This window comes from Schistocerca gregaria, chromosome 1, assembly GCF_023897955.1.
Source record: "Schistocerca gregaria isolate iqSchGreg1 chromosome 1, iqSchGreg1.2, whole genome shotgun sequence".
Classification (NCBI taxonomy): domain Eukaryota; kingdom Metazoa; phylum Arthropoda; class Insecta; order Orthoptera; family Acrididae; genus Schistocerca; species Schistocerca gregaria.
In genome coordinates, this window is record NC_064920.1 from 868,276,797 (window position 1) to 868,293,025 (window position 16,229).

Below are 16,229 nucleotides of genomic sequence, written 5' to 3' on the forward strand. Positions count from 1 at the left end.
TTTGTAACAAGCAGGACGCTCAGCATGCATTGACTGTAGACATTTGATTATGACAATACTTGACGTCTCTGTTCAAGATTTACAGCATTTTAATTTTTTGATCTTTTCATTGGAATTACATATTTCCTTTTGACTGACAGTTTCAATGTACACGAGGGTTGACTGCAAAGTAATGCCTCCATCTTCGTAACTCTTCAACAGTTGGCAGCATTGGTATGCGGCCGGTACTGGCTTGTTCCATAGCCTCTTCTCTACAGCTCCAGTTGTCAGGCAGCCTTAGCATTGAATGGTTTTGTTGTTACAGTGTAAAGTATGGAACCCTGCGCAGACGGTCGGTCAATGGGATTTAAGCAGCGTGCAGTGATAGAATTCTTGACAGCAGGTATTCCTCGGAGAGAAATAGCAAGCACAATCGGTATTTCACAAGAACGTGTGGGTCACATTATTGCTTTGCTTGGCTGTCGGAAGATCTGTGGGTACCCCTGATGCTAACTCCTGAAATGAAAGCGCACAGACTTGGAATTTGCCAGGAACTCCTCTCAAGTTACGAGAATGAAGGTAACGCCTCTCTCCATTCAATTGTGACAGAAGACGAAACGCGGGTATACCAGTACAACCCGGGGACGAAACGTCAGTATATGGAATATCGACACAAAGATTCGCCCCAGAAAAAGAAATTCAAGAAACAGCCCTCAGCTGGAAAAGTCATGGCTACAGTATTCTGGGACGCAGATGGTGTTATCCATGTTAATTTCCTTGATCGTGGAACAATAATAAATTCAGAGCATTACGTCAAAACGCTGTGAACTCTGAAATGACGGCTAACAAGGGTCCAAAAGAAAAAGGGAATTGTTTTCCTGCGGCATGACAATGACAAACCACACACTTCACGTGCTACCATAGCAGAACTTCAGAGACTGAATCTCACCACCGTACGGCATCCTCCATACAGTCCAGATTTAGCACCGTCTGACTTCCATCTGTTCCCGATGATGAAAGACTATCTGCAGGGACATCATTATGCTTCTGATGAAGACATTGAGATAACTGTGAGACTGTGGTTTTGGAAACAGCTTCAGAAAACTTGTTCATTGATGGCAGAAATGTATCCAATTGGCTGGTGATTATATGGAAAAGTGAATATCGGTAATTAAAGATCACATTCAAAGGATTATTCCTGTATTTGATTTATTAAAATATTCCCATCCACGCCAAATTAACGAAGAAGGAGGCATTACTTTTCATACAACCCTTGTACCTTCAATACATAGGTATCAAAATTGCAATAATTACTGGCTTTTGCAATCAAATAATTTAGTGTAAAACAGCAATAAAGTGAAAAAAAAAATTTCCATCTGTAGTAATGTTCCACAATTTTATCACAAGTTCTTCCTCATAATATAAAACAAAATAAAAATAAAAGTATGTGATAAAATGTAATAAGTCAAAGTCCGGGTGTTACAGGCAGTTGTCTAAATGTGTATACATCTGTGTTGTTAATTGGCAGAATTTGGAACTCATCAAACTACTTTAAGATATTATACATTTAAATAGTTAAATTATCTTTTCACTCACATGAAATTTAGAAGTGACTGTTCTTCAAATTAGCAAGAGGAGTACAAGCATAATTATTCAGAAACATGTTATGGCGTGTGTTATGCTTATAACACTGAAAACACCATTTACTTTCACTATGTAATATTTTTATTGGCGCAAGATAAATCAAAACATAAAGAGATAGTTTTCGACAATCACGGTAACAGTCATGACGAATGTCTCACACCAACTAGTCAACAACCAAAGTAAGTAAAACGAAGTACGTAAAAGCAAAGATATTAATATTTTCTGGCAGTTCTGCCACAGAACACCCCCCGCCACCCCGAGGAGCGTAGAGCGCATAGGAGGAGTGATGAGGAGTAAGTGATAAAGGGAAGGTAAACATTTAAGACATGACGTAATCTTGAAGTCTGAGAGGTGGCCGTACAGTGCAGCTAGCATGGGCGATAGCAATAGGGGTAGGAGGATTAGGGGAAGACGAAGGAAAGAGGGGGTTACTCTTATAAATAAAACATTATTGGAGTCTACATAGCCTGAAATGTCATTTTGTGAAGTACCAGGAGCCACATTGAAGCACTGTAATAGCTTAATGTCTTTCTGGTGAAATGGCACAGAATTGTTTTGAATTTCAAATAAAAAAAAGTGTTCACAAGTTGTATTTTTATAGAGTCCAGGTCATAGTCACTCAAGTTCACTTGAAACACTAGTTCATTACTGCTGGCACTTGGAGGCGTGAAGTATAGAAGAAGGGGCCCTTGACTTGCAGAGTGTGTTTGATTAGCTTCTGGAGAAGGGAGAGGACAGGCCTCTGAAGTTTCCTGCAAAACAAGTTCATTACCGTGTATGTAAGTGTCGTTAAGGATTCATGCTGGTTTCAAGCGCTCAATGTTCTTAAAGAGGATCGTATAAGTATTTTCAGAGCGTGACAGGACCCGGTATGGGGCAGTGTAGGGTGGAGCAAGGGGCGGACGCATGGCGTCTTCTCTAAGCATCACATAGTTACAAGAACTGAGGTGTGGATGAATGAAAACCGGAGGGGTAGCATGCGATCGAGGTTGCGGAAAATGTAACTTGGTGATATGCTGTCGAACCTGTCGTACCAACTCGGGAAGTAGAGGAGGATTATCAAGAAAATCCGCCGGAAGTGTGAGGTTTTCTCCGTATACCATCTCAGCAACTGACGCTTTAAGGTCTTCTTTGAAAACCGTCCTCAAACCTAAAAGGACCCAGGGGAGTGCCTCAGTCCAAGAGGAAGAATGACACATGGGAGCGACCTTCAGGGTACGGTGCCATCGTTCTACTAGGCCGTTAGATTGTGGGTGATAGGCTGTAGTTCTGAATTTGTTGGTACCACACAGTTGACAGAGGCGATTAAACAGATTAGATTCAAACTGTCTCCCCTGATCTGTGGTAAGTGAAGTAGGGCAACCAAAACGAGAAAGCCAATGGTGGACAAAAGCGTTAGCTACAGTGTCGGCAATGATGTCCGCGATGGGGATAGCCTCGGCCCAACGTGTGGTGTGATCTATCATGGTCAGTAAGTAACGGAAGTTGTTAGATATCGGTAACGGACAGACGATGTCCAAATGGACATGACGGAATCTACCTGAGGGCACAGTAAATTTGCCTAATGGGGGCTTAGTATGTTTGTGTATTTTGGCTCTCTGGCAAGGTATGCATGCTCTCACCCACCGATTACAGTCTCTTTTTACATAAGGCCAAACGTATCTCTCTGTAACGAGGCGCGTAGTCGCGCGAATGCTCGGGTGAGCGAGATTGTGGATTGTGTCGAAAACGTCTTTCCTAAGAGCTTTAGGTATTATAGAACGAGGATGACCTGTTTTAATGGCACAATAGAAAGAGCAATCATCATTAGGGAAGGGAAGTAGAGCCATTTGTAAGGATACCTGGAGCGCGTGTAAGCGGTAAGGATCAATAGCTGTCTTCAGGGCGGACAGGCGTGACAGGTAGTCTGCTACAACATTGTCATTATCCCTGATATATTGAAAAAAAAGAAAAAAAAAGAAACATATTGTAATACCAAATCCATATGGCGAAACCTTCTGGGTACTACATCTAATGCTGGTTTGCGGAGAGCCTCGACAAGGGGCTTGTGATCTGTGTAAACTGTCACTAGTCGGGTTTCAATATCTGTACGAAAGTACTTTACGGCTTCATAAATGGCGTAAAGTTCACGACCACTTTCTTTGCGTTTCGGTGAGCTTTTTTGAAAAGAAATGCAAGGGTGTAGTACCTGTTGGTAGGGTCTGTTGCAAAACTGCGCCAATGGCATTATCGCTAGCGTCTGTGGTTATTGTCAGGGAGGCGTCAGGGTTAGGGTGAGACAGGGTAATAGCGTTCACCAAGGCGTACTTAAGCTAGTCGAGGGCATCGTGTGATCCCATTCTATGTGTCTGTCACCTGTGGCATTCTTTCCCTTTAAGGCCACAGTGAGAGGGGCTTGAAGAGATGCCGCATGTGGAATGTGGAGTGTAAAAAAAATTACCATTCCAAGGTATCTACGTAACTCTTTGTAGGTTTGAGGAAGGGGAAGGTCAAGTATTTGTTGTACTCTATCTGAGGTGGGACGAATGCCCTCATTATTGACCAAATGTCCCAGGAAAATAACATCTGGCTTCTCCAGTTGGGATTTGTCATGATTAATCTCAACTCCGTGTCGTGCCAATCTATCAAAAACCTGTTGGAGGTGTTGTTTGTGTTCCTCGGCAGTTGTGGAGAAAATAATAATGTCGGCTAGTAGGCATAGCAAAAATTAAGGCCACGTAGAATGGTCTCAATGAATCTTTGCCAGGTCTGGGCTGCATTCTTCAATCCATAAGGCATAAACAAATATCTATATAGTCCAAATGGGGTGATTATAGCGGTTTTGGGGATATTTCTGGGTGCATCGGAATCTCATAGTATGCCTTTTTGCAGTCCAACACAGAGAAAAAATTGGCACTGAACATGGATTGTGAAAAATCGTGGAGGTGTGGGACAGGGTAGTTATCAAGTATTGTTCTGGCGTTCAAACGCCTAGTCTCCACAGAGTCGAAAGGAATTGTCCTCTTTGGGAACGACATGTATTGGGGAAGACCACGCACTGTCCGAGGGGCGGACTATACCCAAGCGTAAAAGTTCATTAATACATTCTTTGGCAGCGGTAAGCTTTTTGCATTGAGGCGTCGGGGGCGAGAACGGCCAGGCGGTCCCTCAGTTGTGTTAAGCCTGTGACAGACGCCCGTAGTAATGGCCTTGATTTTGTGAATAGGTGTGGCCGAAATAAGTGGAGGGACGCAGGAACGAGCGACGTTATCGTCGGAGCGCGTTAAGTATGAAAGGGAACTAACCTGAAATACGTTATCATTGAACCGTAATTCAGTGAAAGCTGCAGTGTTGTCCGCGGAGCTGCGCTGTGCGGCATCGCCTGTACAGCTGTCGCCTCTGTGTTTTGATGAAAGGCGGACTGCGAAGCGCAGGGTGGGGGGTTGCTGGGAGGGTTGCCGTCTTCGCTGTCCGGGTCGTGGCAAGGCGCTGCTGTGGCTGCGTATAAACAGCGGTGCGGTATGCAGGTCCCGTGTAGTTTCGTGTGTGTTATTATTTTTAATCTTGATCTCCTCACTAAATCCGCGCAATTCATCAGTCAGGACGTCACAACGTTGAAGTAGCTTTGCATTGTCTTCGGACAGTAATTGGTGTCACTGAAATTTGTACCCATCTGTTTTTGTAGTGAGTCTTGTAGTGAGTGGGGAGAGAATGTGTCCAAAACCGATTTATCAGCAATATATGGGGAGCTCCAAGTGATCTGTGGGTTCGAAAAGTCTGTGAGGTTCATAGTGTTGGGGCACTGTTGCACACTACATGTCACAGGAGGTTGTACATACGACGCACTGTGAGTCACAAATTTAGGCACAGCACTCATGATTGATCTGTTATAGACGAACGTAGAAAGAGATTTCATAGCAGGTGACATCACTGACGATGTTGAAAGAGTCCGCAACGGCATTGTTGATGACAGAGAAAACTCCACGGCGTTGTACTTATCTTCCAATTTTATCCCAGTTGTTGGTGGCGTTGTGCGTAGGAAATCGTGGAAAGGCAGTGTAGAGGCACCATTAGTATCATGTTGTAGTCCGAAAGGAGCGGAAGGTGAGCAATGTGGAGATGTCGAAGTAAACGGCTACATTGTCGAATCGGACGTATATTGCGCGTCGGAGGTCACCAGTATGGCGCGTGTTATAACACAGAAAACACCATTTACTTTCACTATGTAATATTTTTATTGGCACAAGATAAATCAAAATACAAAGAAATAGTTTTCGACAATCACAGTAACGGTCATTACGAAAGTCTCACACCAACTAGTCAAAACCAAAGTAAGTAAAGCGAAGTACAAAAAAGCAAAGATATTAATATTTTCTGGCAATGCTGCCACAATGTAATATGCATATGTGAGGAGAGGTCCTTTTAAAGCATTAGTATATACAAACCTGTCACGCAGATATTTCATCTATACATTAAAACCACTAATATTATATTATTCTTTACAGAATTCTAAATAAATACAAACTTTCATTCTTTTGTAGTAGGAATATGTCACTGATCTACACAGGGTTAGTAATAAGTAAGGGGATAAACTTTGGAGGTGATTTCTCTCAGGAAAAGAAACAAAAACATTCATTATATGAGTCGGTGATGTCTGTTTTTTCAGATATGTCTGAAAGAATAGATATCATGGAATCTGCAGCTGCGATACATGTTATCTAGTCCGAAGGTGCAGGGGGGAGAAATATAAGGAAAGGGAGGAACTGTTGATGTCAGCTGCATCACAACTTTATGCATAATCAGTCGCGCTGAGTGAAAATGTTTTCATTCACAGTCCCCTTCCATGTCCTCCATGCTTGCTTCTTTGAGGTTCTCTCAGGAGGTCAAACCTAATTGTGCATCGGCACTGAGGTTGATGCATTCATTGCCCATCAAGACAAATTAATTACATGAATGTGAAGTGTCGGTTCTTTCAGACATGTCCAAAAGAACAGACACCATTCAGAATCTGCAACTACGAGATATATTACGTAAATTTAAGGTGGAGGGAGGGAGGAAGGAAAGGAAACTGTTGATATCAGCTGCAATGGGACTTTATGCGGAATCAGTGGTGATGATTGAAAACGTGTGCCTGACCAGGATTTTAACGCAGCATCTCCAGCTTACTAGGCAGTTACATTAATTACTTTGCCATCCAAATACAGTGCTTATCTCGGCACGCCTTCCTGCTGACTCACCTATTGCAACCTATTCGCAATCCCCATCTGTATTCTCCAAGCTCACTGCTTTGAGGTCGTGACAGGAAGGTTGCTGGGATAGCACATGCAATTGTGATAAACACTGTGTCCAAATGGTGGTGTGGTTAATGCAACTGCCTAGTAAGCAGGAGATCCCAGGTTTGAATCCATGCCTGGCACTAATTTTTACTTGACGCCACTGATTCTGCGTAAAGTCCAGATGCCACTGGCATCAATAGTTCTTTCCCTCTCCTTTCCTTTCTCCCCCCTCCACCTTCGATTTGCATAACATGTATCACAGCTGTGGATTCAGCGTGGTATCTGTTCTTTTCTGTATTTCCAAAAGAACAGACACCATGCAGTCATATAATTTATTCGATAGGAGAAATAACTTTGTCTTGTGTACTGGACAAAAATTATTTTTAGCCTGTTTCTCATATATACAGCCTTGTCAGTTGCTTATGGTATTGAGTACAGCTTTATGAATTTTGAATGTATGTCAATACTGACAAAAATGTGGCAAAAATTTCCTCTCACCTTGGGTTAATGTGTAAACCAATCTATGGCCTACGGTTTGTCTGCATCTCCTGGTTTGATATACTTCATTTAAGTTAGACATATTAAATCTTTGACACTTGTCACAAGTGTTTATTCTATCCTGTGCTGGGTTGGACAGGTTTCTGAAAACTGCACTTTCACCTAATTTCTTTATATGACAGAGCCTATAGTATAAATCGATATAGCTTATAACCTCATTATTGCACTTCTCAGGCCAACATATCATGCAGTCTTCTGAATATTCCTCCTTCTCCCTCCCTTCTCCCAAAAAGGTACATCATTAACGATTTTATTTGGACAAGTTATTATTACCTCTCTTTCTAATTAATATCATTCTGAATTTCAGGTGTTCCTCTTCACTTCAGTTCTACCCAGGGTTTTTACAAATATCTTCTGTCTGTTTCCTGCTTTATGTTATTGTCAATAATGATGGCCGTAAGCTGTTGCACAGTTATTGGCTCCCATTTATTCAAGCAAACTATTCAAATAATTTGCCACATAACGCTGTAATCATTTAGTAAACGTAACCTGTTTTAAAGGCAATAATCATCTCGTCAGCCAGATATACAGGATTCTGCACTATTTAAAAAAGTATAGTCTTTTTTGATCAGTAAGTATTATAGTCTTATGTCTCCACAATAAATTTTTAAACTTTTTGTATCTTTATGTGATAGTCTTTGCACTCTAAAATGCTGTAGTTTCTTTCAAATTGTATCAGTGCCATACTAAAAAGTGCAGTGGTTCTCTTTTTTCTATCATTACCATTTTTCGCTTCTTGAGAAATCTCGATTCCAAGGCTATACGTACTACTGTCTCTAGCCAGTTCAAAGGGATATTTAAAATTAGCCCTACAAAAAATTACTTTGTATTAAATCTCATTTTCTTTGTCAAAATTCATGTGTCATATAATCTGTTCTTCCTTAAGAAACAGTTTAAATCTGATTCGCCAAAAATTTTCAGTAGAACCCACAAAAAGACCTAAAATCACTGTTAACAGTTTCTTATGAACTATTACAAGGAAATTGTCTGTTACTTCAATTTTATGGATCCTTCTGTATTCACTGCTTTGTAACAATATCATCTGAAAAGTTTGAGGAGGATGCTCAGGTCGCTTACACCAAACAACACTCCCATTTTACAGTAGTTCATTTATTCACCTCTTTACACAAGCAAGGCTCACACAGAACTGGATGGCGGAACTGCACAAAGATAATGTTTAGCTTACTTCAAAGACAATACTCAGATCGATACTGGTGTCGACCTAATCGGCGCCACATAGCGCTCCCCCCCCCCCTCCACCCCACGCAGTACTCTTGAGAGGCCAGGGGGGGGGGGGGTGACTATGACGCAGCAGGGATGGTCCGCGGGAGCTGGACCATGATCAGCTCGACAGTGTCGTCAGGGAGTTGAGTGGGTAGATATCGTGAAGGAAGGTCCAGCCACCGAACCTGGAAGTCGTTGAAGCGCGCCGGGCGTCGTACTGGGTGTGCTGGTCGAGCGGCGACAGGTAGGCCCGGCGGTTTGGAGGAGGAATGGAGCGATGACGACGATGTCTCCCGGGGGGCGTGGCGAGCACACGAAGCATGTCCAGGTCGACATGGGGCGAGAGGGGAACACATTTCACCAGGTGGCAGGGAATGGCGGAGGTTGTGTCATGAGCACCAGATGAAGGGAAACACATGACGAACATTGTATCATCACGTTGTATTACAGAGATGTCGTGGATTATGTCCGGGGGAACAGGCACAAACAGCTCTAGCGAGGGCACATTCAAGATGGGGGGGGGGGGGGGGGGGTGAGAAACCTCAACAGGGCGAGGCAGGCGAAGGGGGAGAGGTCGTAGGGACCGGCGAAGGGCCCGGTGGTGAGGGCATGATCGTAGGTAAGCTCGACGTGGGGAGCATGGGCTCACTCGACGGAGTGTGTGAGACCGGAGTAGGAGTGAGGTCGGAGTAGAGGTTTACGAATGGAGCTGGAGGTCATTCAATTGAGTGTATAAGTCCGACTTGGAGGGAGTGGTCGGAGCTTCGTGAGCCACGACAGTGAGTGGCGTAGTCGTGGCCTGAAGGGGGGGTAGAAGCGGGCTCAGCATGACCAGGCTTAAGTCTATTGAGAGAGACTGTAACAGCTGAATCTTTTACCCGGATGTCATAGGTGTTGGCTGAGCGCCGGAGAACTCGGTAAGGGCCGGTATATAGAGCATGAGGTACTCGCAATTGTTTAGAGATTTTGGGACGTGAACTTTAGGGCGGGAATGGCTGGTGGGTGGAGGGATGTGGAGGTTGATGAAGTGGCATCTGATGTGGTCCACGAAGGAAGGTAAGTCAGACTGAGGGAGAGAAGCGGAAGGGCTCACAAGTTCGCCAGGGAGAACAATGTCCTGGCCGTATAGAAACTCGGCTATCGTGCCTTTGAGGTCTTCGTTATAGATCACACAAATGTCAAGTAGCACAAGGGTAAGGGCCTCCATCCATAGAGAGTCGTGGCATCGAAGAGCCGCCTTGAAAATGCAGTGCCAGCGCTCAACTAGCCCATTACTTTGCAGGTCATATGCTGTGGCATGGATGTGCCGGATGCTGCAAATGTTACAAATCTCGTTGAACAGGGCCGTCTCAAATTGTGTGCCCTGGTCAGTCGTGATGATAGCTGGACATCCAAAACGTGATACCCATGACTCGACGAAAGCTCGAGCAACAGTTTCTGCCGTGATATTGGGGGGGGGGGGGGGGGGGACAGCCTCGACTCAGCGAGTTGTTCTGTCGATCTGTCGATAGACGAGAGAACATAATGAAAGCTGTTAGAGGGGGGGGGGGGGGGAGGGCCGACAATGTCAATATGAATATGCTGGAAACGCCCAGGAGGGATCGAAAAGGCGCTGAGGGGGGAGGGGGGTGAAGTGTGCTTGTGTACTTTTAAGTGTGGTATGCGACCCAGGAGTGCTTTGAGGCGGGCGGACGCACGACAACGGGGTGGGCTAAATTATGCAGTGTGTTGAAGACAGCTTCACGAAGCATAATATGCCCATACTGTCATCTCACCAGAAATGCCAGGGAAGGTGGTGCGGACAAAGTGTAGTGAAGAGGTAGAGTCTGAAATCAGGTTTTGCGTGTCCTCATTGGCGGTTTGGAGGTTAGGCAGTTCAGAGCGTTCTAACAGCGAATGAACGGCATCAACTCGTGAAAGGAAATCAGCAGCTATATTGTCAGCGCCCTTTATGTGTATGACATCGGTGGTGAACTGAGATATGAAGTCCATGTATCTAAAGCAGCAAGGAGGCGGGTCAGCTGGCGAGTTTTTAATGGCCGCGGCCAGCGGTTTGTGGTCTGTTAAAACATAGAAAGGGCGTCCCTCAACGTCAGTCTTAAAATGCTTGATCGCTTCGTAGATCGCGAGCAACTCCCTATCAAATGCGGAATATTTCCATTGTGCATTGGTGAACTTGTGCGAGAAGAACTGCAGAGGCGAAGTTTGGCTGTCGACTGTCTGGCTAAGGACAGCGCCGATGGCAGTATTGCTCGCATATGTGGTGATGAAAAGCTCCGCATTGGGATGAGGATGTGCGATGGTGCAGGCCTTTCCAAGAAGATTTTTGAGGGCAGTGAAAGAGGCAGTCGTAGCAGGGGTCCATGGAACGGGCCGAAATCCAGAATTCTTGTTGCCTGCCAAGGCGTCTGTCAGTGGAGCCTGGATCTCTGCAGCCCGAGGTAGATGACAGCAATAATAATTAACCGTTCCCAGAAAGCGCTGGAGCTCTCTGAATGACAAAGGTCTGGGTAGGTTTAGTATTGTTTGTACTTTCTCAGGGGGAGGTGAAATGCCGTCGGCAGAGACCCGAAAACCAAGAAAAGTGACAGCGGGTTGATGTAGCTGCAATTTGTCCTGGTTGGTCTCGATGCCTGCTGCCGTGAGAGTCTTCATAACAGTTTGCACATGTCGAATGTTGTCCTCGACGGAGGAACTGAACACAAGAGTGTCATCACGATATGCAAAGCAGAATTCGAATAGCACTTCGTTGATGAAGTGTTGCCATGTCTGGGTTGCGTTTTTCAAACCGAAGGGCATGAATCGAAACTGAAATAACCCGATTGGGGTGGTGATTGCTGTCTTTCCGATGTCTTCAGGAGCCACAGCAGGATGGTGGTGACGACGGAAATGTTGCCAGCCGCACAGGAGGCGGTTGGCGGTTTGTTTAGAATGTGTGGCGAGCGGGGCAGGCGAGGAGAGGTCATGGTGTTCGGAGCCACTTGGCGGAACCGACGGGAGCCGAGGCGGCTAAGTGTCCTTGGAGTCAACGTGACAAGATGGCCGCCAGCCCAAAGCATTGGCACTGGTCGGTAGAGCTCGTGAAGCGTTAGTGAGTCCATTGTCTGAGGGCGTGGTCTGTAGCAGCACGGTCACGGGCAAAATGCTTGGCGCGAGTGCACTGTTTGTGTTGTCAGTGGCGATCGCATGGCGGCACGCAGGAGCCAAAGTTGCATTGTCTGAGGTGCTGTCCGGGAGGGGTGGGGTGTGAGCTGTCAGTTCGGGAACACGTGACACTCATCGCGCATGCACACTCGGGTCCTGCCGAGTGTCAAATGCTGCCGTGTTTGGAGGGTGTGGCCCTGCGGAACTGTCAGTACACGTTAAGGCAGTCTTGATAGCACAGTTGCGAGGGGTAGCAGGAGGTAAATACACGGAAGCTCGATTGCTGGGATTGCAAGCAGATTTGGTGCAGTTACTGACCTTGCTTTGTCCTTGGTGTAGTGTCTGTAATTCCTTTACTGCATTGGAGAGCAGGAGCTGTGTTTCGTGGAGCCGGAGGGAGAGCTCGAAGTCTTCCTTGCATTGGTGAGCGACGTGTACGAGCTCGACAAGGCACTTATGCGTTGTTTTTTGTAATGTCATCGACAGAGATGAGCATGTATGGATGAGATTAACATGGACCGATGTGTCACGGGGTTGGTTGCTCGATGGAGCACAGGGGAAGTGAGTCTTGGACAGATGGTGAAACACAGTGTTTCGCACTAGGTCCGGTGAAAGTTTGTGGTGTCACAAGAAGTCAATGCTTAGTATAGGTTCATCAATTTCACACACTAAAAAAATCCACTCGAGTTTGCAGTTTGCGGAGAGTGAGACGACGTGGGAAGTTGAACCAGAGCTTTGTAGTTTAGTTGAATTTACGGCTTGCTGTGAAGTATGATGAGGGCGGATGTTTGACGACGCTAAAGATGTGGGCAGCAGCGAAACTTACAGTAGTTCATTTATTTTCACCTCTTTACACAAGCAAGGCTTACACAGAAATGCACAAAGATAATGTGTAGCATAGTTCAAAGAAGATACTCAAATTGATACTGGTGTCGACCTCATCGGCGCCACAAGCTTATTTCAGATCACAGAAATTCGGTTTTCTTTACTTTTAGTTTCATGCCTCAAATACTAGAAGTTTCAATACACTTCTCTCAACAACTTGCAGTTCTCATACCTATCATCTGTTGCTACAAACAGTTTATGTGTACATACTATGGCTTTAGAAATTATGTTGTATCCAACACATAGTCGAAAGTATGGATAAAAGCAGTAACAGAGCTGTTTAGGGTGAGTGGAATCACCTTAAACTATAACACTTGCCATCAATCAGAAATGCAATTTACTTCTTCAGACCTGGATGTAAAGGCACTATGTACTAACCAACTGTTAAATGTAAGTGGAAAAGAATTTGTATCCAATAGAAACTGAGGACTGCTTCTTCAAGGTTTCCTGGACAATCTGTTTCTCATTGTACAGTTGTGTTCATCATAACAACACAAACATTTCTGTCCTTAATTCTATTATTAAGATTTTTTTATAATTACTGTTGCAACATTAAACCCATCTTTCTTGTCTGTTTAGTGCTAGTACAGTGGCTTTCCACTTTACAACTGGTGCCAAGTAGGGTTTTGCAACATATGGCTCTCGTGATTTGATAGCTTACATTTAAAGCTTATTACTGTTAACAGATCTGTTTGTAAACATCTCTGCTTTTTAATAATATTTGTGGATGTTCTTCCTTTCATTCTGCTTTGAGTTCTGCAATTTCTTTCTATTTTGTTTCCTAACTCTAAACTCTATTATTTGACTATTGGCCATTCATTTCACATCTGTTACAGGCACCTGGTACCTTTTACAGAGCTTACAACCATTGTATTGAAGTTAATTTTAAATTCCCTACCAGATTTCCATGAACTGCACTATTTTGATCAAATTTTACATTGACTTCTAAGTATTTAATCCAGAATTTTATAGTATCACTTTCACAGTCAATCACAGCTTCAAATCTCTTCACACAGTCTCCCCACAAAGCAAAGTTTTATCTAATCATTGGAGTTACCAAAAGACTTACAACATCTCTGATGATTCCACTTTAAATTTTACTTTTATTTATTTTCAAATTGTTTGACTTAGTTTTCCATGGTCCCAAACTTTTACCTTGAAATAGAATGGTCTGTAACTTTCCTGTCTCTTTATGTGTTTAAAGTATGTTTCCAAAAACACATTAACTTCAAGGCTTATATCTAGCAATGATTTTGCTTGTACATCCTTCCTCTCAGTTTGAACTAAAGGTTGTTTAACTTAAGTTCTAATATGTCTCTCCTCTTTACAAAATCATTTTTTTTTTCAGTGGTATCCAGCCCCAAGCCTGAACTAATTACACCCACATTGGTAGCACCTTTATCTGGTGGTCCTTTCTTCTTCCACTTCTTCTGCTCAGTTAAATCTTTCTCTTGTAGATCCCCTATGATATTATTCTGTTGTTATCTATATATTCCAATAAATTAAAAATTATTGTCTTGCTTCTTGTCCAACCAGTACTTTTCCCCATTTTCATTTCCATTTTACGGGTGATACTCATTGTTGGTGTTGCAGTAGGCTTGGGCTCTATGCAACTGTGTAGCCTCAACACCATATCTACCTTGCTGATGTCCATGGCATGGCCTGTTGAAGTTGGGGTTTGTGTCTTGCTGTTCTCATTTAGATCAGTGTTTGGTCATGAAGCATCAGCATCAGACAAACTTATCAAAACTATCAAATTTCTCTAATGCTTTTAGCATTCAATATGGGCATCATCATCCAAGAGTTATTTTTCCCTGTGATACTTTTTTCCTTCCTTTGGGTTTACCGGATGGAATTAATTTTTTGCACTCATTGACTAAACTTGCCAGATACACTCTATCTTCAGGACCGAACTTCTTATTCATATCAAGTCTCCCACAGCAACAAGTGCTTGAGCTATTGAAACATTGCACTTTGTTTTTTCTGGTTTTGTCTAAATGCTGGTCCTGCTTGCTACTGCAAACACCAGAGCTAGTCTCTGGCACCCTGTAGAAAGAGGCCTCATCCATCTTGGACATGACGGGCATGTCTTTTCCTAATCTTCCTCAATGGGTTGTGGTCTGTGACACTTAGACTGATTTCAAATGTGAGTAATTTTCTCATATTGGCTAGTGTTTTCCAGCACCTGATCGAAATAAATCACTGGAGGAAACAGCAACTTTTGTAGAAGTTCTGTTGGTTGAAGCAATAAATGTGAATGGAAATACGTGAATTCTGCTCATGAGGCTGATTGGCCAGAAGTAGTACATTGTAAAGTCCTGGAAGGGTTTGGACTTTACGGAAATCACGAGTCAGACCCCATCTCTTGCGGGGTGTAGAAGGTGCGTGCCCTCTGGGATGAAGATGGTGTTTTTATGATGTATGTCTGATATGAGGAGCATATGATTCTGTGTGATCAACCAAATTATATCTTGCAATACAGAAAATCCAAAAGTGTGTTCCTGTGCACAAGCAAGGGATTCTGATTTAGTCTGTTCAAGTAATATAGGTGAGTGCTGCAGTTTAGTAGGTGTGGTTGTGCTCTGCAGTAAGAAGCCTCACAGATGAGTGTGGAGCCATTAGCTGGCTGGAATTGGAGTTTCAAAAAAAGGGATGGACTTGGCAAGGTTTAATTGAATACAGTAAATAGCACTTGTTTCCATGTAAATTTGAGTGTGTGTGATTTTTTCCTTATTAGCTTTAACTGTTGTGCTGTTTTATCTTTGTGGAGTTTACCATCTGAAGGTGTTAGCAGCCACTTGGAAGTGGTATGAACTATTGGTGGTGTACAAATTCCAGTCCAGTGGTCAGATTTAGGAATCTTTCTAAGAGTAGTAAAATAGCCTTTAATTATTGACTTTGGTGTAGCGAAGAGTTTAACACAGTTTTCAGGTCAAAATAAGGCTGGTGACACTTATTATGCTTATTTAATAGTGTAGCAGTCCAGAGAACCAATTCAGGTCTACCAAAAAAATATTCCCATGGAAGTCTGTGGAGCAGTAGGTCAAGTCATCATCATTGACCTACCTCATTAAGTAAATCACATTGTCATTTGCTATGCTGATGACACAAACTTGCTCACCTCACATCAGAACATCTCGGTTTTGGATAACTTTACACAGGAATCACTCAAGTCTGCCCTCCACTGGTCCTCCTCACATAAACTATTCTATAATATAGAGAAAAACAGCAACTTCTTTTAGGGTTGCTTAATGCCATAAAAAATAAATTTGTAAAACTGTTAGGAGTCTATCTAAAATCCAAATTTAACTGGAAAGAACATATAATTCATGTGTGCAAAAAGATTTAAGGAGTCTCCTATCTTCTTCGGAAACTTAGGGGCATGATTAGAATGGACTATCTTGGAGTAATGTATTTTGGACTTTTCCAATCACATAATGGCATTCTCATTTGGGGCCATACATCTCATATTATTAAAAGTTTGAAAAACAGATAAAATATAACACATAAAGTGTAAAACTGTTCCTACAGAACACTGTT

At 43.4% G+C, this 16,229-nt stretch overlaps 1 protein-coding gene across 1 annotated transcript in view; it reads left to right on the forward strand.

Annotated features, from left to right (window-relative positions):
- The window catches only part of LOC126273130 (esterase E4-like), a 234,207-nt gene that overhangs the window by 43,568 nt on the left and 174,410 nt on the right, over window positions 1-16,229 (forward strand). The window lies entirely within an intron of this gene.